Consider the following 26,090-nt stretch of genomic DNA (forward strand, 5'->3'; position numbering starts at 1 on the left):
TATAGATGGCCTTGGATGGCGCTCAAATTTGGTACGCGGTTAGGGACCGGTTAGTTGGGTGCCGTGCAAAAGTCTGTTGGGACCCATTTTGCACGTGCGCATGTGCAGGATGCCGCTTCCAGATCTCGAGAACGGCTAGGCCGATTGCGCTCAAATTTGGCACATCCCTAGGGACCCGTTAGTAGGGTGCAGAGCACAAGTTAGCTAGAGGTACACCCTCGTAATTTCGCACGTGCAACGCCCACCCTCTCGCTCGCTCCGTTAGGTAGTCGCCCCAAACGGCGCTATACTGGTGGTAGGTATATGTGTTAAGCATGGAGAGACAAAAAACAAGACGGTAAATGCATGCGCACATGGCCTCGGCTAGCATGTTAACTGGTGGGCCAAATGGCCCACCAGTGACCCAAAATGGCCCACCAGCCTCAAAGATTTGGCCCACCAGTAATTTTCCGAAAAATCTAAGTTTTCACATTTTACATCACGACGTAGGTAACATTGTGATACAGACAGAGACAGACGCCCTACTACATTGTTGCATTTATTAAAAGTAAGAACTTGATCGTCGTTGTCCGCCTGATACCATCACCATTCCCGGTTTCTTGAGACAGCCGTAGGTTAAGCCTCGGTCACACTTCACCGGATTGGACCAATGGACGAGAAACGGACGGCGTCCGGTGATGTCCGGGGGATGTCCGTTCGTTTCCGTTGGACGTCCGTTTCTCATCCGTTAATATCCGTTCCATGTCCGGTGGTGTCCGGTCCGGTGTGCTCAACCGGACACCACCGGACATGGAACGGATATTAACGGATGACAAACGGACGTCCAACGGAAACAAACGGACATCACCGGACGCTGACAGCTCTCGTCCGTTTCTCGTCCGTTGGTCCAATCCGGTGAAGTGTGACCGAGGCCTTAAATTTTATGCAATAATCGTGAACGACGTCTGCCTCTGTCAATTACAGATAGTGTCGGCGGCTTCCAGCCGATCGAGGTCTGCGAGAGTTCTTGCAAGCTTTCCGATCGATCGAGTGGTTGTAGTCACATAAGCACCTGCCGCAGACCAGTCGGTTACAAGAAAAACTGCGAATAAAGAACAGACCAGTTCAGACGGTCGGGGATAAGCCTGCGAGCGATCTCAGACGGCTCGCCGATAGGCAGGACATAAGCCAGAGTCAAACTAGAGGTAGTGGGACACTGTTAACCCTCGCCGGCACAGGGGGGGGTTGATGCAACCCCCCTAAGGTTTTTCGCGAATAACTCGCGTGAAAAGCGGCCGATCGCGACGAAACTTTCAGTACCCTCGCATTGATCAATTTTACACCTACCCAGAAAATTTCATGACCCTGACCCTAATGACCTTTGACCTGTGACCTCTTTTCTGTGACCATGTTTGGCCGAAATCGCGGTTCGGCGCATGTCGGCTCGCATTAGCCGCGCGTTTGCAAGCTTTTCGTGGTTTCAAACGTTCAAACATGTGATTTGAGGTTGCTCCCATGCATTAGGGTGGGTGTCAAGGTCACCTGAAGGTCAGGTCAGGTCATTGACCTTTGGTGACCTCGGGTGACCTCGGTTCACTTTTCGAGTTTTACATGTTTCTAGGCTAGTTTTTGGAGCTGAATTCAAATTTAGCAACCATTTGAACATTTACGAAGTAGTTTTGGTGCCTTCGTAACATGGTACGAAGCTGTCCGAGGCGGTTGACACGTACCTATTACGAATACCCGTCACAACCCTACCGGTTGACCTGACCTGAGCTGACCCGACCTGGTCTAAATGCTTCAAGACATCATCTCTGATCAAAACTAACACGATATTCGTGATCAGCACCCCGGAAAACCACATAGCAGCCACACTTTACGACTTTCTAACAGGTCCCGATTTTCCCGGTTTTCGGGTCATTGACCTGACCTGGAAGGTCACCCGATGACCTAGGACCAAAAAATTGGGTATCATCGGCTTCCTCTCGTGACGGGCAACACGCTCGTTTTTTCCGCGAAGCTCTAGCTCGATCAGGGGCCAAACGCGAGGGGGGGTCGTACCCCCCCCCCCCCTTGTGCCGTCGAAGGACTCAAAATGGCCTGTGCCGGCGAGGGTTAACAAGTAAATGATAGGCGCTGTCTTGGGCATAGGGCATTTTAACAAATGCTTTAGCGCAATTGATAGGTACAGTGGGTCTATTTAAGATCTCCAGAGCCACCACGTGGCGCTACGGTCGGGGTAGGGCGAGTCCAAATCCCGAGGGAAGTGAGGTCACCGGTCATTGTGGGGGAAGGAGGGAGGGGGAGTGACGCGGTGTCACGGCGCATGGGGCGTGCGTAGCTGTAGCGCCGGGAGTGGGCCGCCCAAGGCCGCCCGCCACTGCGCCGAGGCTGAGGGGAGGGGATGATGGTTGCGGGTGCGTTCACTTCGGTATGGTGGTATCCTGTTCATGTGGAACCAGCAAGAATGCGACTGAAGGGAATCATTATCTCAAACAAACGGACAAGCGAAAGGCAGCGCCAGTTCCAGCCAAAATCTTGAACAATGATAATTGAAATCTAGGACGTATTAATAGTATGCAATTATTCAGTCGATAGTTGCATGATGACAGTCTTAGGCTTTTCTAAAATGTTATTTGAGTTGGGTATTTTTTTCATTTGGCACGTTCAGTTTTGATGAGTTTTATCGGGTCGAAAAGAATCCGAAAAGAAAGAGTTAAAATGGCTCCAGAAAAATGACCAAAAAATATTTTCTTTAAAAATGAAACTTAGCTAGACATTTATAAGCGATAATTTTGACATTTTTTAGAGGATTTTGGGGAAAGATGTTGGCGAAAGATGTCATCGTGCTTGTCTGTGTTGCAGTAGAATAAAAGGTTTTGGTTCGTGTCCAGATTTTTTTTTTAAATTTAGTCCGAACCTTTTTGATATAAATAGGAAGGATTCACAAGGACGGAGCCACCGCTAAGCGAAGCTTGTTGCGGTGACCCTGTCCTCTACCCTCCGATCGATTAAAATAAAACCAGATAAAACCAGACCCGGGAGTGGGGCTCGAACACGAACTCACGACATCGCGTTCAGCTCACAGGTTACCCAACATAAACGCTACGAGCACCTATCGCCCTGCGCAGCTTGCTCAGTGCTACGGCTATAGTTAGGCCAAAGTGTCTGACGTCTGTCAATGTCACGAGACGAAGTCCCTGGGTAAATGTCCGTCCCGATAGCTCGGTCGGTAGGGCGTTGGACTCCATGTGGTGAGAGCGCACGTCCCGGTTGCAAAAGTCCGGGTTCGAAACGCGACGTGTGCTTGACGTTTTTGAGCTCCTGACGGGTATGGTTGTGGTTGGTGGCAGGCCGCTGCCAGGCGAAGTCAGTGAGGGGATCGGCCGTGCGCGGCTATGTGCGCACGTTAAACTTTGGACTCTAAATTCTGCCATAGACCAGGCATTGCTTGATCGGAGGGTAGAGGGTAGGGTCAACGCAACAAGCTCAGCTTAGCGGGGACTCTTTCCTTATGATTCCTTTCATTCAAAAGGTTCGGGCCAAATTTATATTAAAAAAAGGGGGAGCCGAACCATGTTGGGTCGGGTTGAACCGGACCTGTCTCTTATACGCAATCATGGTTAGAGAAAACAGAGGCCAATTTCGGGTCAAATATTTTTATTAACTGATCTTATTGTTTTTAGCTTACACGTATAATAACTTAAAGCTTTTTTATCGAGACTTTATGCACAAAAATGTGGCATTCGTCCGCTTTTCCTCATCTCCTCTCAGCGACTTGATTTGACATCTCACCAGCGAAAAATAAATCACCTGCGTGATAATTATTTGTCCAAGGGCGCTCTACGCAAGAAACGCCAGCCGGTCAAGAAATTGGCGAACGATACGATATTTCTAGTGCTTGAATTATATTCAATGAAAATTTCAGGAGACATAAATAATATTAATCCTTCGGGCGCTCGGAGCATTCGCTAGCATTCCATTGCCAGCTGCATTACCAACATCATATTTGCATTACTTTGGGTTCATCATAGTTGACAGTAGATGAACCGGCCACAGCAAACCCATGCCTCATTATCATTTCCTCCAAGCAGCCATGCTAACCGGCCGCCCGGCCCACCACCGCGATATGGAACAACACTGGAGTGCGCCATTTGCCTGCGGCAGCTTGTGCGGCAGTGCCACACCGCGCCGGGGCTGTTTGACAGGTCACCCGCACGTGACCTCGCCAACCGCCCCCCCCCCCCGCCCACCTCCCCATCGGACCCAGCTCGGTACTGACCTCTCCTTGAATTTGACATGGACTCGACTGAGGCTCAACGCCATGTAACGACTGGAGATCCTTACTAGATCCACTGTACGATAATTGGCGAAGGGAGACGCGAAAGTTAGGTAACTACGCTCGCCCATGAGCCGCGCGATGGTCCATGCTTCCACCCCGCCTCACTTCCCAGCTCTCGCCAGCCGCCGTGCCGCGCCGACCCGAGCCATGCCTCCGGGCCTCCGGGCTCGACCCTCACCGCTGCGCTGACGACACACGCGGCCCACATCGCCTTCCAGCCACCGCGCCGACCCAGCCCGAGCCCTGTTTCACCGGTTTTAACAGCACGCTGCTATCACACGTGTCAAATTGGGTTTCCATGGAAACATCAACAAACCATGACGCCGTCAATCTGTGTGATGTCATCAAATATTGCTGCTAACATCTTCACGGCTGTGCGATCAAACAAATGTTATCAAACGCATTCAACGAGACAGCATTTCTGTTTCAAACGCAGCTCACGGATTACACGAAACGTCATTAGTGTGACCTCATCACATTACGTCAGCTCGCGCAATTTGATAGTAGCGTGCTGCTATCACCGGTGAAACAGGGCCCCGGTGTCATACCCATAGGCGTCGCCAGAGATTTTCGGTTGGGGGGGGGGGGGCAAAATCAACTTTTGTGTTAAAACTTGCCTTTCCCCAGTCTTTACTCACTCGTTTTACACATCATTCGACGCGCAATGGTGCGAGGAATCCGATGGTGACAAAGGTTTTCTTCTAGCTATGACATGTAATTTTTTACAGAAAATCGAAATTTTGAAATTTTATTACACAAACAAACGACTGGTAAAATTATAGTATATAGTGGCTGCGATTGCCGACGCACTGCAGAGGGCCCCTGTGTAGACGCTCGACGCTCATGATCATTGCCCGAAAAGGTGAAAAACGCTCCATTTAATCGGATCTGTGTGATGTCATCAGCAGGATCACCCTGCTAAAACCTCCATTCACGCATGCATGCAAAGGTTTTACGTGAAATGCATAGGACTTATCCCAGCCACCGATCGTACAGTCTGTCTTAAAAGTACCTCGCAAAGTGACGGTGGATCCATCAAGCCTGACCGAGAAAGGGCCTGTTTTAATTTAAAAGTCACCGACCAATTGACCTAGGGAATGGACAAGGATGCCAATTGCTTCGGTGACCCAAATTTAGCAGGCCCTTGCTCAGTCAGGCTCGATGGATCCACCGTCACTTTGCGCGGTACTCTTAAGACAGACTGTACCTTAGTTGGACATTCGGCGGAGAGTGAATGTCGGAAGTGTGAATCGGAAGTAATTCATCTTTGCTCAAGTGAGAGGAAGTATTTTGTATACTCGAGTGCAGATATGTGCATGGATCCGAGAAAATGGATCTGGGATCTGATCCCACGGATCCTGATCTCGGATCCGACTGGATCATAGATCCAGCTCTGTAATATATCGAGAGATCCGTAGGGAGCACAGATCCGAGTCTCATTTTTTGCTTGAGATCCAGTGGGATCATAGATCCTCACTTATTTTTTGTCAACACATATATCCCAAAAAAAGCACTTGTTTCAACTCAAAAACGTTCTGTTTTAGTGATTTTATGTGATAGCACGTCATAATCCACAGTTTTGTGTCACCTATTGGCATAGAAACCCTTTAAAACATGGTTTCAAATGTGGTGCATGGTGGGATCCACTCAGATCATAGATCCATGTTCTTAAATAATCGTCAGATCATATAAGATCATAGATCCAAGATGTATTTTTCACGCCGGATCCGGTGGGATCATAGATCCCAACCTGTACTTTGCTTCGAGATCCACTGAGATCATAGATCCATCACTCGGATCCATGCACATGTCTGCTCGAGTGTGAACAAAAGTTTCTCGTTTTTCGTGTGAAGGGAAGCGCTGCAAACGAGAACAAAAACTGTTAAACGGAACCAAAAGTTACGCACGGCATAGCGGCAAGGGATCCCTTAGAGATAGGTTTGGGACTTCCAGGCCATTCCAGGCCACTCAGGGTCAGTGCTGACTCTCAGAAGCATGCTTAGGATCCCGGAGATCGGCGTGGGTCACCTCAAATATTTACGTGTACGTGGTGCTTTAGGGCTTTCTGAGCCCAAGGTGGGGCCCTCAGAAGCCAGTGTGGGCGGCTGGCGCTAAGAGACTAGGCCCAGGGTGAGCCTGGAGCCCTCGGATAACAGTGAACCCTCGGGGTCTGTGTCGAATCCCTAAGGACCTTACGTAGGGACACAATAAACATGTGTTGCGGACCTCAGAGGGACACGTGAGCTGTGACCCCTCAGATGCCGGCTTGGGGTTAGCAAAGTCTGTCGCCTCAAAAGTTTGGCTGAACTATCAGAGGCCAGTTAAGGTTCTCAGAAATGGTCGAAGGCTCAAAAATCCCTGTATGGGTCCTCAGAGAACATGGACACCAGTGGGACTTTCAGAGGCTGGTTTGGGCCCTCTGAAAGCTTCTTTAGGGTTCAGTGGAGCTCCTTAGGAGCCTTTGTTTAAAGCAAGCTCGTGAACCCTGCGACACTTGTACGGTACTTGAGCCTGTCGCAGGCATTTGAAGAGAGTTGAGAAAGGCCCCGAAGATTTCGTTTCACGCTTTGAACGAAAATTATGTCAGCACTCCAAAACTTATGAAAATCAGCTGTAAAATGTAATAAAGAACGAACTAGGAACATGGAATGAATCACAGCATTGACATTTCCGAGTCTGGACTCGGAGTCTTGAAGATTTTGGCGACTGCGAGTCAGACTCTCTAACCGAGTCTGACCTCACAGACATTCTCAGAAAGGTACCCCCATTTTTTCCCGACTCCAAAATCTCATCGGATCTGTATCGATCTCAGGGGGTGCCCGGTCCGAGGTTGGGGGGGCAAGCTGCCCCGCTTGTCCCCCCCCCCCCCCGTGGCGACGCTAATGGTCATACCAATACGGTGGTGTGGGTAGGCTGTGCCACTTGACAAGTAAGAGAAGTGGCACAGTCTACCGGTAGGGTAAGGTGCCTAATTAGCGACCCTTTCCGATTTGCGACCTACCTCCCTACAGAAAAACTGGCAGGAGAAAACGGGGTAAAAATATCGTCAAAAGGTCAGCCATACTTTGGTTATCAAATTAAATTATTTTCCGGTCGTCGATGTTTCTGGTGGGACGTTTCAGGTGAGTTTAAATAAAAATGACGAGTTTCTTATCCAAAACGTGTGTGCTTGGGCCCTCTCTGATGAAAAGCGATGCACATTAGGATGATGCACCTTTTTTATTCTGAATCGACATTCCTTTTTCAATTGATTGCCGTTGTCCCATAGTGAATCGCTCAACTGTGCACAGCGTGGCGGTTAAAAATGTGTCGCAACTCATGTTTCCTATTTGCGCCTGGCATGGTCGCAAATAGCTCAAGAAGGGAAAGAAAGGGGAAAAGAGAGAAATGAAAATGAGGTGTTGCTGAGGCTTGCAATGTGTGGCAGGGGATGCCAAATGTCGTCACCGACTGCAGGGGTGCCGAATTCAGCGCGGACCTCGAATATCATACGAGATTGCCCGCAAAATTTGGGTTTCCGCCTTCTTTTCGCCTTCGGTGCATCACGTGATCAGTTTCTACTTACGTAAACGTGTTGGATAAACGTTCCTGTTCGAGTGATTGAGTGCTTTGCGTATAGGTTACCTTTTTGAGATCATATTTCATCTTTTCATGCGTCGCATTTTTTGCCATTTTTAATATGGGGAAACCCATAGACTTATTAGCGACCCTCCCCGGTCGCTATTCGGGAAGAGTTCCCTATTAGCGTTTTTTGCAATGGTTTGCCAAAATGCTCACTACAAATACGTTAGTGAATATTGGGGCGGAAATGACTATACTATATATATATATATATATATATATATTTTAATAGAAAAATGAGCGATCTCTGCGAAAATCAAGCCAGTAATACATTGGCACCCACAGAGCGTGAGCAATGACGGTTCAAATTAAGGGGGTCGCTAATTAGGCACCTTACCCTACTAGGCGGCTGCTGCCAATGCTGAACCATATAGGAGCCCGGTGGATAAAGAGTTGTAGAACATCAATCTGCCCCCGAGTGTACCCCAAATTCAATTTTCTCTTCGGATTTAGACCACTTCTTTTCGCGAAATGTTGAATAACGTTATCAAGTAAATTTGAGAAAAAAAAACGTAAAAAAAATAAAATTTTGCAGACTTCACCTCAGCGCCGTCGAACGTGGCATTCAAATGCACTAGCCCCTTAAATTCAAAAACTGCAGACTTTGAAATTAAATATTTCCGAATTACTTGGAGGTAAGCTATGGTATTTCTGAGCATGATTAATAATGTAAATAGAGTGAATAACCTTATGCTCATGTTATATGTTGCAAATTGATATAATTGAAACTAAATTGATATATTTCGATATTGCACCGTCATCAGAATAAGAATAGCAATTAAGCAACGAAACAAAGCTGATTAAAACGGAATACAAAACGTGCATCTTTTGATATGGTTCTCGTTGGATAAGGTCGATCAGTACGTAGGTACAATTATTCAGGTGCGTGTCAACATTTGCACATTATACATGATAATGCTTTCAAATATACATAATGAACATAATGGCAAAAAATACATATACCTACGTTGTATTTACATTTAAGAGCGATCCACAATCAACATGCGTGGCGATTACTGCTCAGAATTACAATATACATACTTTAAATACTTACATACATACTTTACATACTTTACATACTTTTCGCTGCTTAATTGCTATTCTTATTCTGATGACGGTGCAATATCAAAATATATCAATTTAGTTTCAATTATATCAATTTGCAACATATAACATGAGCATAAGGTTATTCACTGTATTTACATTTCCGAATAAAAACATTTCTCGTATGAGTGCCCAAATCGGTAATTGCAAGCTAGGGACCCAAATCTGGCTATCTCAACCCAAAACTACCTAATGTTGGGTGGGATGGTCACTTTAATGGAAATGAGAGGAATGCCCCCATATCAGAGCTACCAAACATGAATTTTTACGCTAAGTAAATTTCATAGGCTCACCTACTTTTGCCTTCATTCCAATTTATCCAACCGGACAACTTGGGTCCCCAGAACCAAACTACCCCATTTTTATTTTTGAATTTGGGCCACTTTATTTTGAAAATTACCAAAAATTACATTTCACAGCTTAAACAAAAACAAAATATTCAGCGGAAATATGCAGTAGGAAGTTGTGGGGGCAGCATCGCCCCAATGCCTTCAAGTTATGGGGGCATCACCCCCACAGCCTTCAAGTTGTGGGGGGCAGCTTGCCCCATTGCCCCCACAGTTCCCGCGTCCATGGCATTTAGGGCTATGTCTAGGCATTGAGGCTTTCAGTGGTATCGTATAAATTTATAAAAAGTGGTCTTTCAATTATTGGTGTTAGAAGCCGGAGTTGGACCCCAGTAGGTCTGAGGGGCCCTTGCTGACCAATATGGGCATTTGGGTTATATTAACTTTTACTGGCAAAGTAAAAGTTAGCCCTTTTACTTTGTCAGTAAAAGGGCTAACTTTGCATGGTTCCTTAATGCATTATTCCACGTGGCGCAACTAGGGCATGCTGGGTATTAACTATTAGTATATATTAGGTCGCATGCTGTACCTAAATGCGCCTTTTGCAGGGCTTGGAATACCGTAATTTGTACCCATTTAATTGACTTCATTTGTAAGGGTGGAGGTAAATTTAACTACCAAAATATTCCAGGATCAGTATTAAGCAGAGACCACATTCACCAGACACATTGCTCAAGCACAGGAAGCGTCTCTGCTTAAGCGGGTGCATAATGCTAACCCTCCCCTAATATGCTGAGCAATCTGGGCCATTTCACAGGTGATAGCAGCACTCTGCTCTATTACACGTGTCAAATTGGGTTTCCATGGAGACATCAACAAGTCTATTCCTCCAACACTACCAGAAGTGTGACGTCAGCTCGCGAAATGGAATAGCAGCATGCTGCTATCACCGGTGAAACAGGGCCCTGATAAAGCTAAAGACAAAGAGTTGTCAGAATCCTTAGTCCTAGCTTAAATGACAAAATTATCCAATGCTCCAATACACAAGGCCACATGCAAGCCTGTGTATTGTTTTCACTTTGCCTGGCCTTGGTCAGGCCAAAGGCTATATTGATATAAACACAAGATTACTTTATTTATAATATACACACGTCACACCCTTAAATAAACCTTCAGGCCCAGGTGCAAGGTTCTTACCCAGGGGTACGCTCCTGCTTTTTAATTTTTTTAACTACGCCCTTTTGACTACGCCTCTATATACGGCCTTGGAACTCTATAGATGGCCTTCTTGCTTGGAACCAACTTGGAACCAAGATACCTACAAGAAACAGGTAGATCCGATGTTTGAAAGTAAAGCCCAGTAAAGCCCCAGTCACAAATTTGACGCACCTGTGACATTTCCTGACACCCACGTGACTATTGTATTAACTTTTGTGTTTTGCGATGTTTTGACCTTATTTAAAGGGACCCTCCCACCTTCAAAAAAGTTAATGAATTGGCACGAAAGTGATGTCGCTCGGTTCAGAAAGAGCGAAAACGAATATCTACCAAATTTCATCGAAAAATATTCACCGGTTTTCAAGATATTAGACTTTTACTTTTGTTTACTTTTTGGGATCTCCGCTGTTCCTAGCGACTTTATTTGAAAGTGCGGCATTTGTTGCGCGCAAAGCAGCATATACCACCGCGTGCTACCAAACGTTTTAGTAAAAGATTTAAAAATCGTTAGATCTCTGCTGACGTCACAAATTCTAAGGGGGCATACCAATGCACTAGCCCCTTAGAATCCGAAAACTGCAAGTTTGAAATTCCATATCTCCGAATTAAAGCATTTGTCGATGTTGTGAGTGCCCAAACCGGTATTTGCAGGCCATGGCCACCAATTTGGCTATCTCAACTCAAAACTAATGTTAAGGTGGGAGTGTCCCTTTAAAGGAAAAGGGCCACCTTCGTGAAATATGAAGATATCGTTGTTTTTCATTTTGACATTATTATTTTTCATTTTCTTTTTAAAACTGGTGCCAGAAGTGCACAATTTGCGAAAAAGTATTTAAAACTATTTAACATATTGGTACTATGTTGATACTCTCTACGGCACCTACTGTATGATGGCATAGCGATGACGTCACACTCAAGCCAATCAGCGTTCAGAAGACAGACTCGTCGGATTGTGTCAGATAAGCTGATTGGTTAAAGCTGAGCTGGTTGGAGCTGATTGGTAAAAAAACAAAGCCTCGCCGCGGGTGGCTGTATTGTCGGATAAGAACGCATTCCTGGGATAAGGACGCATTCCTGGCGTATTTTCTTTTAAAATTGCCGATAACTACGAATGGAGGCCGAAATCGGCCGTAATGAGTTAGACAGTTAGGTTTTCGGACACGGGCTACAAGATGGCTATCTCAGTTTCAATCCCCATGTTAAAGGTGGCCCTTTTCCTTTAAAGTACTGAAAGCTCAAAATGTATGATTAATGTTGTTTAAAGCAGCATATTAATAATTATATTTGTAAATTATCGATAAACTGCTTATAGCAGCTCACGTGATTGCTACCAGATTATGTGCTCAGAAAGCATCTTTTCAACTTCGATTTTGAACAATTTTTACCTCCTTTGAGGCCAAATGATGGACGGTTTGACGCACACGATGAAATGCTGAATCTATTGATGCCAAAATTTGTTCGTTTTTTGCATTTTTAGACTAGTATATCCTGGCTCAAACTTTGACCAGTTTGTGTGTAAACCCTATGGTGAAGGGAAAACTTCACGCCCAGCAGGCGTCATTACAGTGCTGCCAAATCGTGTTTGGTGGGGGTCGCTTGGAACCACGGACGCAACCAAGCAAGGGGTGAGACCGGTGAGACTTGGGTGAGACTAACCCAGGGGTTGCCTAACCCCGCGTTCGATGTCTCTCGGACGGCGAAGATTCTACGCCGTCCGGCCAATCACGTTCCATAACCGCAGCCGAGCCCCCGCTGACCTTGAACGGGATTGGCCAGACCGGCCAGACCAAGGCCAGACGACGTAGAATCTTCGTCGTCCGAGAGACATCGAGCGCGGTGTGGTGTGTTTATGTGTTTGCTTGCGCTGTGCAACGCTGCTTGTAAATGCTTGAGACGCATGCTTTTTGTTGCAGGTATGGTGCTTGCCTTTTTGTTGAATAAAGCCAAAGTTATGAAGCAACGCATGTGCATGATCTGAGTCTTGAAATTACTGCATGCGCTAGAAGGCCTGGCTCACCACAATTTATTCAACAAAAAGAAAAACTCAGCATGGACAAGTTCCTTCGTCCAGCGCGGTTCGACTGTAACCCCAACTCAAGCAGTGCTGCTGGGGAATGGAAGCACTGGTTCCGTACTTTCAGCACTTCTTTGGATGCTGTACAGGAACATAATCCGAACAAGCTGGACATTCTGATTAACTTTGTGGCACCTCGTGTTTATGAGTACATAGTGGACTGTGCGGACTATGAATCTGCTGTGGAAGTACTGGAGAATTTGTATGTGAAACCCAAGAATGAAGTGTATGCCCGACACATGCTGGCAAGTCGCCGCCAGCAGCCTGGGGAAACACTGGATGAATACTTGCAGGCTCTGAAACTGCTGAGCAAGGACTGCAACTACAAGTCTGTGACAGCTGAGAAGTATCGTGAAGAGTCTGTTCGAGATGCCTTCATCAGCGGCTTGACCTCACCGATCATCCGCCAGAGGCTCCTTGAGAACAAGTCACTTGATCTTCAGACTGTGTTTGACCAGGCAAGGGCTCTGGAACAGGCGCAGAGGAGCTCTGACTCATACCTGACCCCAGTCGCCCCCCTGAGCGCAGCCGCTGCGAACATGAACTCTGGGGCTGGGGTGGATGCCGGGTGTGGTGTGTCTGACGGGGTGCAACGTGAGAGGCCTGATGATGTGCATGCCCCGCAGCTCTCTGCTACTGTCGAATCATGTTTTTTCTGTGGTAACAAGCGTCATCTTCGCCGTGTTTGCCCTGCTTGCTCTGCTGTGTGCGTGAAGTGTGGGAAACGAGGGCATTTCGCAAAAGTTTGTCGCACCCCCCAGAGCGTGACATCAGCCGTCTTCAGTGGCCCTGTGCTGTCTGCTGTATCTTCTGCTTCCGCTGGTGTTCTGTCAGACGCCACTGTCAACGTTTGTGTTGATGGTCATAAGGCGAGCGCACTGCTGGATACCGGCAGCTCTGAGAGTTTTATGTGCCAGTCTCTTGTTACTGAACACAGCTTGAATGTGCGCCCTCAGTCAAACACTGTGTCTATGGCCTCCACCGCACTTTCGACTCAAACACTCGGCTACTGCCTTGTTGACCTTACTCTCCATGGTCACATGTATCCGGCTGTAAGACTGTCAGTCCTACCAACCCTGTGCTGTGACCTCATCTTGGGACAGGATTTCATGCGACAGCACAGCAGTGTGACAGTTCAGTTCGGAGGACAGAAACCGCCACTCAGTGTCCGCGGACTGGCGACCCTCTCTGTTCCCCCGCCTTCGCTGTTTGCCAACCTCTCAACAGACTGCAAGCCGGTTGCAATCAAATCCAGGCAATATAGCGCCCCTGACAGACGGTTCATTGAAGAGGAAACCAGGAGGCTGCTCGCTGAAGGAATCATCGAACCCAGCACCTCTCCTTGGAGGGCCCAGGTAGTGGTGACTACAAACGAGAGGCATAAGAAGAGGATGGTGGTGGATTATTCTCAGACGATCAACCGCTTCACGCAGCTCGATGCGTATCCACTGCCCAAAATCTCTGAGCTGGTAAATCAAGTGGCCCAGTACAAGCTGTACAGCACAGTAGACCTCAAGTCTGCCTATCATCAGGTTCCGATCCGCCCCGAGGACAGACCGTATACGGCATTCGAGTCCTGCAAACAGCTGTACCAGTTCCGCAGGATCCCATTTGGTGTCACCAATGGGATGGCCTGCTTCCAGCGCATCATGGATCAGTTCATCAAGGACAATGGCCTCGCAGACACGTTCGCCTATCTGGACGACATCACCATCTGTGGCAACAGCCAGGAGGAGCATGACTCTAACCTGAGTAGGTTCATGGAGGCTGCGAAGAAGCATGGCCTGACTCTGAATCTTGACAAGTGTCTGTTCTCTGCTGCTTCAGTGACCCTGCTTGGGTACTCTGTTTCGCATGGCGAAATCAAGCCGGACCCTGAGCGTCTCCGGCCTCTCCGGGAGCTTCCTCTTCCAAGCAGCGTGGGCTCACTGCGGCGCGCTCTTGGGATGTTCTCCTACTACGCCCAGTGGATCCCGAACTACTCTGCAAAGGTGGGGCCCATCGCTCGAGCCTCTACCTTCCCTCTCAACGAAGAGGCTGAACGTGCGTACTGCGTTCAACCTACTGAAGGATGAGATCGAGAAGGCCACTGTGCATTCGATCGATGAAGACGCTCCGTTCGTGGTTGAAACTGATGCGTCTGATGGGGCAATTGCTGCTACCCTGAACCAGGCAGGAAGACCCGTAGCGTTCTTTTCTAGGACGCTGAACTCAAGCGAGCAAAAACACTGCGGTGGAAAAGGAAGCATGCGCTATCGTGGAGGCCCTCCGCAAGTGGAGACACTATCTCACTGGACGCCACTTCACTCTGATAACGGATCAGAAATCAGTGTCCTTCATGTTCAACGCCAAGCACGTTGGAAAAATCAAGAACGACAAGATCCAGCGATGGAGGATGGAGCTCGCGTGCTACAGTTTTGACATTTAGTACCGTCGAGGGGTAGAAAACCTCCCAGCTGACGCCTTCTCCAGAGCGTACTGTGCGACGGTCAGCTCAGATACCCTGGTGGAGCTCCACAACTCTCTCTGCCACCCTGGCGTCACCCGGATGATACATTTTATCCGCTCTCGCAACCTGCCGTTCTCCGTGGATGATGTTAGGCGTGTCACTTCTTCGTGTCAAGCTTGCGCCGAGTGCAAACCGAGGTTTTACCGTCCGCCTCAAGCTCACCTGATCAAGGCCACCCAACCCTTTGAGCGTCTCAGTATAGATTTCAAGGGTCCTCTTCCGACATCCTCTCGCAATCGTTATCTATTTACTGTCGTCGACGAGTTCTCACGCTTCCCTTTTGCGTTTCCGTGCGCGGACATGACGACCCCCACGGTGATCTCGTGCCTGAATCAGTTATTTGCGATCTTTGGCATGCCAGCCTACATTCATTCGGACAGGGGTGCAGCCCTTATATCAGCTGAGTTGCGTCAGTTCCTCACTAGTCGCGGCATCGCTTCCAGCTGCACTACACCGTACAACCCCCGCGGTAACGGCCAGTGTGAGAGATACAACGGCGTAATATGGAAGGCAGTTACGCTCGCTTTACGATCCCATGGTCTCCCAGTACAGCGGTGGGAGATGGTCCTACAAGACGCCCTGCACTCCATTCGGTCTCTGCTCTGCACATCTACCAACGTCACTCCGCATGAGCGTCTGTTTGCGTACAGCCGTCGCTCTACGAGTGGCTGCTCTGTCCCCTCGTGGCTGGCCTCAGGGGGGCCCGTGCTACTGAGGCGGCATGTTCGTCATTCGAAGTACGATCCTCTGGTAGAAGAGGTGGAGTTGCTCGAGGCGAATCCTCGGTTTGCTCATGTTCGTTTCCGGGATGGGAGGGAGTCCACTGTGTCTGTGCGTGACTTGGCTCCTCGTGGTGATGCTGCTCCACTGCAGCGTTACCGCTGGCGTCTCGCTGGTTTCCCCAGATTCTTACGAAAATTTCCCTATTTTAAAAATCATTTCCCTAGATACGGTTATTTTCATGGAATTTGACGTACTTTCCTCATTCTAACCATTCGTGTTATAGTCGCTGCGTCCCAAAACAGCAATTTACTACATTCTGTGACGTTAACGTAAGAGATTCTAATGAAATTGCTGGCATACCTATAGCAAATTACTGTACGTGGTATAATATAATTGAGTGGTATATCGCAAATTGTGGTGTGTTGCGACTCGAGACGCGGAAAACTACCGTATGGGTAGCGGTAGTGCTGACGTAAGAGACGAGTCGATGCATTATTTTGCACCGTCAGTTTAACCGTAAGGAAGTGATATGCGCTAGACGTTGTAAAAATCACGCCAAAACAAAAACTTTGATAACAAATTAGCCGCACCCGAAATGGTACAAAGCAGCAGTTTGTTTTGAAATAATAGCAAGAATTATATATAACTACATACATACGTATGTATTATGTAATTCCCTTTATATCTTTAAAACAAGAGCATCAAACCTTAATTTTGTGAAAAATGTTCTCATATTTTTTGACATGCAATGCGGAAGAATAATTTATGACAATAATGATTTCGTCTTAAAAAGCTGAAACTCTGCTTGAGGCTCATGATGAATAAAATTGATATAAGAATAACCAGTAACCTCATAATATAAATCAGAAATAGGAGCCAAAAAGTTATATTTAAAATTATCGAACATTTCGCTCCTGGAGCTTCGTCAGCGATAATTACAGAAAAAAAAAATTATGTAATTATCGCTGACGAAGCTCCAGGAGCGAAATATTCGATAATTTTAAACATAACTTTTTGGCTCCTATTTCTGATTTATATTATGAGGTTACTGGTTATTCTTATATCAATTATGATTTCGATTGTTGAAAAAACAACAATTTTTCGGGTTTGTGGCATTTCCCTAGATTTCGTGTGAAATCCATATATCCCTAGATCTTCGCTGATTTCCATAGAAAAGGGAAATTTCCCTAGCAGCGGTAACCCTGCTCCACTGTCTGATAGGAGTGCTGATGAGGGCGGCACCGAAGCTCCTAGCCCTGTTGCCTCTGGTCCCGTTGAGTTTCCTCGCGAGCCACAGACAGCAGCGAATCAGGACAGGGGTGCTCAGGAGTCTCATGGCCGGGCGTCCCCACCCCCCGAGCCGTCACAGATCGTTGAGTCGCGTTCTGCGGATCAACCTCTTGATCCGCCCACTTTGCGTAGATCCTCTCGTGTTCGTAGGGCTCCCGACCGTCTAGACCTGTAGATTGGGACGTCGCGCGAAATGTTACCGCCACATGTTGCGCTGGGCTTGGGTCGACTGTCGTTTTACTTGTATGCTGTTTGTTGCGTCTTCTCTGTAACACGGGGAGAATGTGGTGTGTTTATGTGTTTGCTTGCGCTGTGCAACGCTGCTTTGTAAATGCTTGAGACGCATGCTTTTTGTTGCAGGTATGGTGCTTGCCTTTTTGTTGAATAAAGCCAAAGTTATGAAGCAACGCATGTGCATGATCTGAGTCTTGAAATTATACTGCATGCGCTAGAAGGCCTGGCTCACCACACGCGGGGTTAATGCTTACTTCGAAATCTAAGCTGCGTTCAAGGCTGCGTTGAGGCATTGGCGGTTATGTGCGGCGTGTATGCCGCATGATTAGTAAGCGGCGACCACTAAATTAACCCGCGCCCCGCTGGGCTATTCAGCCATACGCGCCCTGCTGGGGGGGCAGATTCTGCCCCCCCCCCTGTCTAACTTCCGAACCGATGGTCGTAGAAAGACGGGGAAAACGGCAATCGAAAGCTCTCAACAAGGCGGATCTTAAGAGCCCAATTTTTTTTGCTTAAGTAGGTCAGAGGTCAGGTCAAGGTCAGGTCAAGGGTACAAAATGCAAGTTTCTACAGTATCGGCCTTGCACCGTAGTTGCCGAAGAATGGACTGAGACTGATTGCCCAAAACGTGTTCATAGACTACCAAGACAATACTCGTTGCATACAATGTCATTCAAAGGTCAAGGTCAGGTCAGGTCAGGTCAGGTCACCAAAAACAAAATATACAAAAGGGCATGTGCGACACATGTTTTATGGGTCATTTTACTCATATAATTCAATGGGCACACTCAATAAGTGATATGGACCACCTCTGGATGAATTTCAGGTCGAGGTCAGGTCAAGGTCAGGTCAAGTGAGGTCAAATTTTGAAGTTGGTTGTTAAGCCCTGAAAAGGTGTCTATCTGATGCAGTTTTTCACGTCGAATCGAATGGTGCTATTTTTGTTTCCGTACGAGGTCTAGAACTTTCAAAAAAATCATTTTTCAAAATTTTTGTGTGTCATGACGTCATAAAATTTTGAATAACTCCCACATTTTTGAACCGATTCTTCTAAAAATTGGTATGTAGGTGCACATTGACCACTTCTCTGACATATATTCCGGTTTTTTCGATACACTCAAAATTTTGGATTTTATAATTATTTTCCCAAAAAAGTCAGTTTTTTGAAAAAAATTGGACCAAAATCCAAAATTTTCAAAAATCCGAGATAGCCATTTGATAGACAAAGTAGAATCACGTATAACCTTTTTTGTTACGTCTTGATTCCTTTAAAAATGAAGATGTTAGCGGCGTTTGAAATTTTGCCGTTTTTGAGGCGAAAATGGCGAACATGACGTCACTAAAACGTCAATTTCTCAAAAATTTCCGACGGATTTCGCTCAAATTTTCAGGGAACGTGCCAAATTGATGTATAATAAGGTACTGAAAGTTTGACGTCGCTGGCGTAACGCGTTTAGAAGTTATTGGCGAAAAACGGGAGGGGGGGCAGATTCTGCCCCCCCCCCCCCAGCGGGGCGCGGGTTAAAGGGACAGTATCATCGAAAAAAAAATCAATGTATGGAGCTGATTTTTTTTTTACTAGCATTTCTTATTTTTCTGAATCAGAAAAACATAGTTTGAGGACCGAACTTGGTGAAAAATATTGCAACCACATTTCATTTTCATGATTCATTTTCATGAGCGAACCACCACTATACAAGCATGGCCGCCAGTTTGGAAGCATGCAAAATTACTACAGAACTGGCGCAGATAATACATTATTGACGCTACGCTTACGCGGTCGTTCTTCTGATTGAGTTGTCCTTAGGGAGAGGTAGCCTTAGGTATTGCCTATAAAAATATCACGTGACAATTGGAGGGAGTGACAATTGGACGTGACAATTGACAATGGGATAAAATATCACGTGACAATCACGTGATAAACGTCATACATTGGAGGGAGATTGTGATTCAAGCTGGAGGAATTCCTTTGTTGAGCCGCTAGAATCCGAAGGAAACAGCGGAAATTGCCTACGACTATTTAATGAATTTAACGGTGATGAATAAGTGCGAAAAACGTTTTGGCTTTATAAAATTTGATGAAATGACCAGGGTAAAAGTTTTATTACTGGCGGTCAATTCAAAACGGCGCAAACATTTAAACAGTGAAGATAGTGAAGCACGATTCAAAGTGTAGTACACCAAGTGGCGTAGACAGGGGGGGCCATGGGGGCCATGCCCCCCCCTTTCCGCCCAGCCGCCCAAATGGCGCCCCAATTAGCGCCGACTAGGCTGATGCCGTTTTACAGAGAGAACATGAATTAAAAAGTGATGTGCAGGCAGGGATCGAACTCAATATCTCTTTGGGGGTGCCTGAACACCTAAATAATCTCCAGGGCACCCCCAAATACGACCTGAGCCCCCAAATGTTGAAGGGCGCCCCTCCGGAAACCAGAATATTCCGAACCTCCAGGGTCGATGGCGCCCCTGAAGAGCCGCTGGCACCCACCTGAACGGAACAGTCGCCCCATTAAAGCTTGATGGCGCCCCTCTAGAGCACCCGGCGCCCCTCTGAAGTTCACAGCTGCCCCAATCGACCCATCCAAGATCGATCCCTGAAACCACTGGCGCCCCTCTAAAGCACCCGCATTCTTCTCAAGATCACAGTCGCCCTATCCGAGATCAATAGCGCCCTCAAGAGCCACTAGCGCCCCACCCCCTTGAGACTGAAGTCGTCCCGCTTGAGACTAAAGTCGCCCCATTCAAGCCCAATGACGCCCCTCCAGAGCGTCCGGCGCGCTTCTGAAGATCACGCCCATCTAAACGAAGGTTACAGCTGACCCATCTTAAGATCGATGGCAGCCCTCTGAAACCAATGGCGCCCTTCTAGACTACCCGGCACCCCTCTGAAAATCACATTCGCCCCATCCGAGACAACGCCCCTGGAGACTACAGTCGGCCCACCCAAGCTCAAGCCCCTCCAGAGCCTCCCTGCGGCGCCCTGCTGAAGGCAACAGTGGCCCCATCCATGCCCAATGGCGCCCCTCAACGCCGTTCTAAAGATCACAGTCGCCCCATCAATCCGAGGTCGCTGGCGCCCCTCAAGAGCCACTGGCGCTCACCTGAACCGGGGCTTCAGTCGGCCCATCCTTGATCAATGGCGCCCCTCTGAAACCACTGATGCTCCTCTGAAAATCCCAGTCGGACCATCCGAGATCAATGGCGCCCCTCCAGAGCGTCCGATGCCCTACTGAAGGCAGCAGTGACCCTATCCAAGCATTGCACCCCTCTAGAGCACCCGGTGCCCTTCTGAAGATCACATTCGCCCTATCCGAGGTCGTTGACGCCCTCCAGTAGTCACTGACGCGAAACTGAATTGGATACTTCGGTCGCCCCCCCCCCCCCGAAACCACTGACGCTAGGCAATTTTTTGACAATGGGGCTTTCTCATCGACACCAAGGGCCCTTTTCAAGATGCAGCAGCTAGGCGGCGCCGAGCTGGGCTTGGATGTGCCAAGCGAAGCGTTCCTTATTAGGCAGCCTTGTAAGTGCCACCCTCGTTGCGATACCGCCCCTCAACGCGACGCTGCCCCTTCACCGTACAATGCCACCCCTCAATGCAAGTTGCGCCCCTCAACGCTGTGCCGCCCATTATTGCGATGCCGACAGCGCCTAGCAGTGGGGTGCCGCCCCCAGCGTAAGCGTTTTTTTATTGAACCTGCTGGGGGTGTTCGAACACCCACTTCTAACTCAGCTTGTGGGCCACGTCGAGACACGCAGTAGGCGGCGTTCGAAAGAGCGTCAAAAACTATTACAAAACTACTTAGATCATTTTAAGGCTAGGTCGAACTGGTCGAAGGTCAGGTCACCAGCGACAACCGAAAATCAAATTTCGCCGATGTTGACATTTTTTGACAAAGCGGCGCATAAGTCAGGATTCAGAAAGAGATTGAACTACAGCGCCGCAGCAAAGCGCATATTCGATAGCTCTTTTTTATGCTCTCTCTTATTGATTATCTCAGATTTGACCTAAGGTAAACGTTTTAGCCTCAAAATATACGTTTTCGCGGAGGACGTTTACATTTTGCTCAGACCTGCATGAGATTAGTTCAACCAGCATCGTGTTCCATTTTTCGAGACAGACAAGTCAAATGAACTAGAATTTGACATTAAAAGGGCATTTGAGAATTTGACCTAAGGTAAAGGTCATAACCTAACCGGTAAAGGTCATATTGCATATTAGTCGATCCATACTTTCGAGAAGGAAAATAATTATATAGGGTGCTTCATTGCTCTACCATATCTCTACCAAAAGTTATTGTCCAAAATCTACTGGAGACCTTTCATGACCTGAGATGACCTCAGTAACATAAAAGTGGTCACATCACGAGTGACATTTACCGATTAAATGTGTCATATTTACCTGCATCCCGATGGTTGAGGTTGTTTTCGTTCAGAAGAAGAGCATTTCAACTGTCTCCCATTGATCCGCGCCGTGCTGGAGGGGGGGGGGGGGGGGGGTACGCCCCCTTAGGTTTTTTCCTCGCGAACATCTCAAAAACGGCGTCGCGCAGCGCCTCCGCTGTCTTTGGTACACCTGTTCATACATCTTTTCTACACAGCTTGTTAAATTTCAGATGAGGGTCGTTCAAGGTCAGGTCACTAGGGCACGTCAAGTGACCTTACCTAAAAAAAGTTAAAAGACCCGCTATAGCTACACCGACAGAACGATCACTTTTGAAACTTTTAGAGATTGATAAGACTAACAATATGCATAAAATGTTCATCTCGGACTTTTTATGTCTGTGACCTAAGGTCAGGTCAATTTTGGGACCTCAAGTCAGTGGGAGAAAAGTGAAATGCGCCTCTTTTGGACGAATGTCGTTTAAAACCCCTTAAACATCGGTTCATAGGTAAACATAGCACACTGAATCGTAAAAATGCACATGTGTCCTTTTATGTGCCCTTGAGGTCATCTCAGGTCATAAGCGGTCACCTATTTTATCACCATAAACGGTTTTTTTGGCTTCATCTTTTAATGGAGACGTGCTAGAGCGGTGAAAACACGTCAGATGTGGTCAGCTCGACGATACGGATCGACTGATCTGCAGAATGGCCCTTTACGGTCAGGTCATGACCTTGACCTGCGGTCAAATTTTTAAAATAACCTTTCAAGGTCAACGTATAGTTCATTCGACGCGTCTCGACGAGAGGAACACGAGGCAGGCAAAAGAAATATCGTCACTGCCTTGAACCAAATGTTATTGCAGAAAAACGCTTTTCATAAAAACTGTTATTTTTGGAATTTTTGCCCTCTGGCTGGAGGCTTAACCATTGACCTGAGATCAAATCCGAGAGCAATATTCAGAAAAGCCTGTAAAAGGGCTATCGAATGCGCTTTTCCGCGGCGCTGTAGCTCTATTGGTTCCCGAGTTAGCCGTTGGCAGTTTCCAAAATTGTTGAAATGGACTCAATTTTACCTTTGATGACCTCTGGTGACCTGACCTTTGACCTGACCTAAAAATTGAAACGAAGTCTTTCCGTCATTATTTTTGACGCTCTTTCGATTTCCCCTTACCGCGTGTCGCTACGTGGCCCAGGAACCGAGTTAGAGGGGGGACGTGAAAACACCCCCCCCCCCAGCACGACACGGAAAGCACAGGCCACCAGCACGGCGCGGGTTAACTTATAGGTAATCGGTAACTTATAGGTACTTATAGAGAGGTAGCAAAATTGAACTGGCCCTCAATGAAGATATTTGAGAGGCTGCAGTCCACAGGTCATTTTGGTTCAGTGAGTGAACCTGTATGTTTTTTTTTTGCAAAGAATAAAGATTGTGCCAATCGATCAACGCATATTTTACCGTTTCGAATTCGAATGGGTGTGTATTATGAGAATAACATGTCCGTAGCCTGAGCTCGTTTCCTATATCTTGCTAAATATGCATAAAGATTTTTTATCGCTTTTGATAAAAAACACTGAGCTGCAAATTGCATTAATTGGATTTCATGAAAAATCAGCGAAACCTGGTTCTGATACTCGTGCCGGTTCCGTAGGAACACCTTGTAAATCATGCATGAATATATGACGCTACATTTTAGACTGACCCCCTGTCACTAGCTCACTATGGCGCCCCTCTCAAGGGAAAAAGTCGCCCCCTCGAGCACCATGGCCCCCCCCCCTTTCGCTGATTTCTGGCTAGGGGAGAGTGGGGTAATTTGGCCGGTGGTGTAAATTGGCCGCCCCCACCTGTACGTTGTCTAATAAAAGTGAGTGAAATAACTCTAGTCTCTACTCATTTGTCATGGGTAGAAATAACTGGAGGACAAATGTCAAAACTTTGCCCCTCGTAGTTTTATTTAAAATTAATAAAACGTTAATTTCATTAGAAAATGGTAACTTTTACTTCTGTTTACAAAGTTGTATAACATGTAGTATTTGGGCTGAAAACGAATTCAGACATTATAGTGCCATTCTTGGGGGTGTTCAGCGGTTCCAAGAGCAATTTCATCTAATTCCGTATAGCCGTGATGACTTTATACATAAAAATTTTCAGAATGGCAATATGGGGTAATTTGGCCGGGACTAGCGGGGCAACTTGGCCGGTGCGCTCATGGTCACTATGCTGGGACGGTCGAGTTTTCATGGTCAGTTGTACCATAAATGACATAATTCATGACCAACTTTGACTACTTTGATGCCTTACTTCCGATTGGTCAACTGTAAGAGCATGTGACGTCATCAAAGGTTATCAAATGTTTTTTGCTAATAAATCCTTAGATAAAAATGGTACAGCCGCACAAATGGTCTCATTCTGTTCAGTTCGCCAAGGCGCATCGAATGATATGCATGATGACCTTGAAATCACGTGACCTTGAGGTCAAGCGACCTGAGGTAACGTGACCTGAGGTCAACCTTTGACCTTGACTTCTCGAGGTCACCACATATATGTTTGGATGCGGACTGACGAGAGAATTACGATGGTACTCCGAAGTTTTGGCCTAGCTTGATTACTTCAAAAGTTATTCGTAAAAAACTGTATTCGCATCTAGAGCCGCTAATTTGGCTATTTTGACCCCTGTGACCCCTGAGTCAACCTCCAAAATGCGGCAAATGCGTCATAGGACACACGTCATTGCTGAATCTGAAGCTGACTCGCCTATAACAAAAATCATGGCCTCAAACTAACACCGGCCAAATTGCCCCACACCCCCGGCCAAATAACCCTGCTAGTGGGGCAATTTGGCCGCCTTGCAGACCTTTGTAATACGTCACAATTTCAATATAAGTAATTACTCTATCATTTCAAGTTCACTGTCCAGTAAAGTAAAATGAATGCGACACCTGCCAGCGTTGAGAAAATGCAGAAATGTGTCGTCAATTTTAAGTTACTTCGTTTTCTAAAAAAAGCGGCCAAATTACCCCACTCTCCCCTACGCCACTGAGTACACCTTTCGTACTTTGAGCGGCGATAGCGGGATAACGGTGTGGAGCTTCGAGGATCGGTCTTCAGTTCCCGGACCAGAAAGGTGGGGCCTATGCAATGTCAAATTTCATCAAAATGGTGATACTGTCCCTTTAAAGACTCTAACACTCCGACCGGTTTTCAATGAATAACACTGCTTACCAAAAATGCCAACCGTTCTCGTCATAAGATATTTAGCTTTAAATAACTAGGTTATCTACATCATCATTTTGTACGGTTGCCTGGTGCAGGTGCTCTTTATCAAATTATCTCTTCTAACCGGCCTGAGAGGACAGGGAAGTGGTGGCTAACGGAAGAAGGATAAGTGCGTTCTCAGAAGTCGCAAGTCGGCAAGTCAATGGTGCTTTGCATTATCCCCGTTCACAGGGAACCAAGCGATGTCGTCGTGGCCACTCGGACAACACATGGGTGCTACACCAATACCAAACTCGACAACTTCCTTCTGTTTCTGCACAGTCCCAATAAGCCTTACAGCACACCAACTACGATTTCACAGACCAACTTACAACTCAGTCACAACACAGCACAATGACATATCTCACAATCAACAATCTCTTAATCTAGCACATCACCCGGGAACAAAACGATCGACAGGCTTGGGAATCCGGGAGCTGTGGCGTGGCGCCGGCACCGGCGCTGAACCAGCGTTGCTGGCGGCCACCGGCTCTACGGCCTCGGTGACGTCTGCGACACCAATCGCCAACCCAGCAGCGACATCGGAAGGAACCGTCACAGCGGAGTCATCACCTGCAACTGCAATGCCTGTCGACAAGTCATCAGTGACGTCCGTCACACCAGCAGGCTCATCAGCGTCTGAAATGCCGAGAGGAGCCGGTGGGACATAATCATCTCCTGTGGGCCACACATTCTGTGGGTGAGACGGACCAGCTGGCCCGGCGGCCAGCGGAGAACCTGCAGTCCTCCCATCCGGCTGAAGGGCATCTGTAGAATCAATTGCCCCTCCGGCCGCCACGTTCGGGTTAGCAGTCTCTGAAAAGGTAAGGTCACTATCTGGGACCGTAATCACTGAGCCGTCGGGTCTGGGCTTCAACCTGTTATGATGTACAATAACCGATTTTCTGCCACCCAGCAAACGAACTCTATAATTCAAATCCGACAGCTTCGCGGTCACAATAGCTGCCTTCCACGGCCTGACGAACTTGTAGTATTCACCGCGTGGTACTACAGCTTTGAACAAATAAACAGGGTCACCAACCTCGAACTGATGCTGTGTCAGCTTCTTC

The 26,090-nt window shown here is 47.3% G+C and overlaps 1 protein-coding gene across 4 annotated transcripts in view; it reads right to left on the reverse strand.

Annotated features, from left to right (window-relative positions):
- LOC122380658 (glyoxalase domain-containing protein 4-like) overlaps nucleotides 1-26,090 on the reverse strand; it is a 52,394-nt gene that overhangs the window by 10,542 nt on the left and 15,762 nt on the right. The window contains exon 1 of one of the 4 annotated variants that reach the window (XM_043364018.1): nucleotides 10,656-10,720. The exons of 1 other annotated variant lie outside the window; for it this stretch is intronic. The gene's annotated coding sequence lies outside the window, so the exon portion shown is untranslated. Of the gene's footprint in view, nucleotides 1-10,117; nucleotides 10,176-10,530; nucleotides 10,721-26,090 lie in introns of those variants that run through there. 2 more of the 4 variants (XM_043364015.1, XM_043364017.1) reach the window with 2 other exon arrangements.

The sequence above is a fragment of the Amphibalanus amphitrite genome, unplaced genomic scaffold (assembly GCF_019059575.1).
Source record: "Amphibalanus amphitrite isolate SeventyFive unplaced genomic scaffold, NRLGWU_Aamphi_draft 000103F_arrow, whole genome shotgun sequence".
Taxonomy (NCBI): domain Eukaryota; kingdom Metazoa; phylum Arthropoda; class Thecostraca; order Balanomorpha; family Balanidae; genus Amphibalanus; species Amphibalanus amphitrite.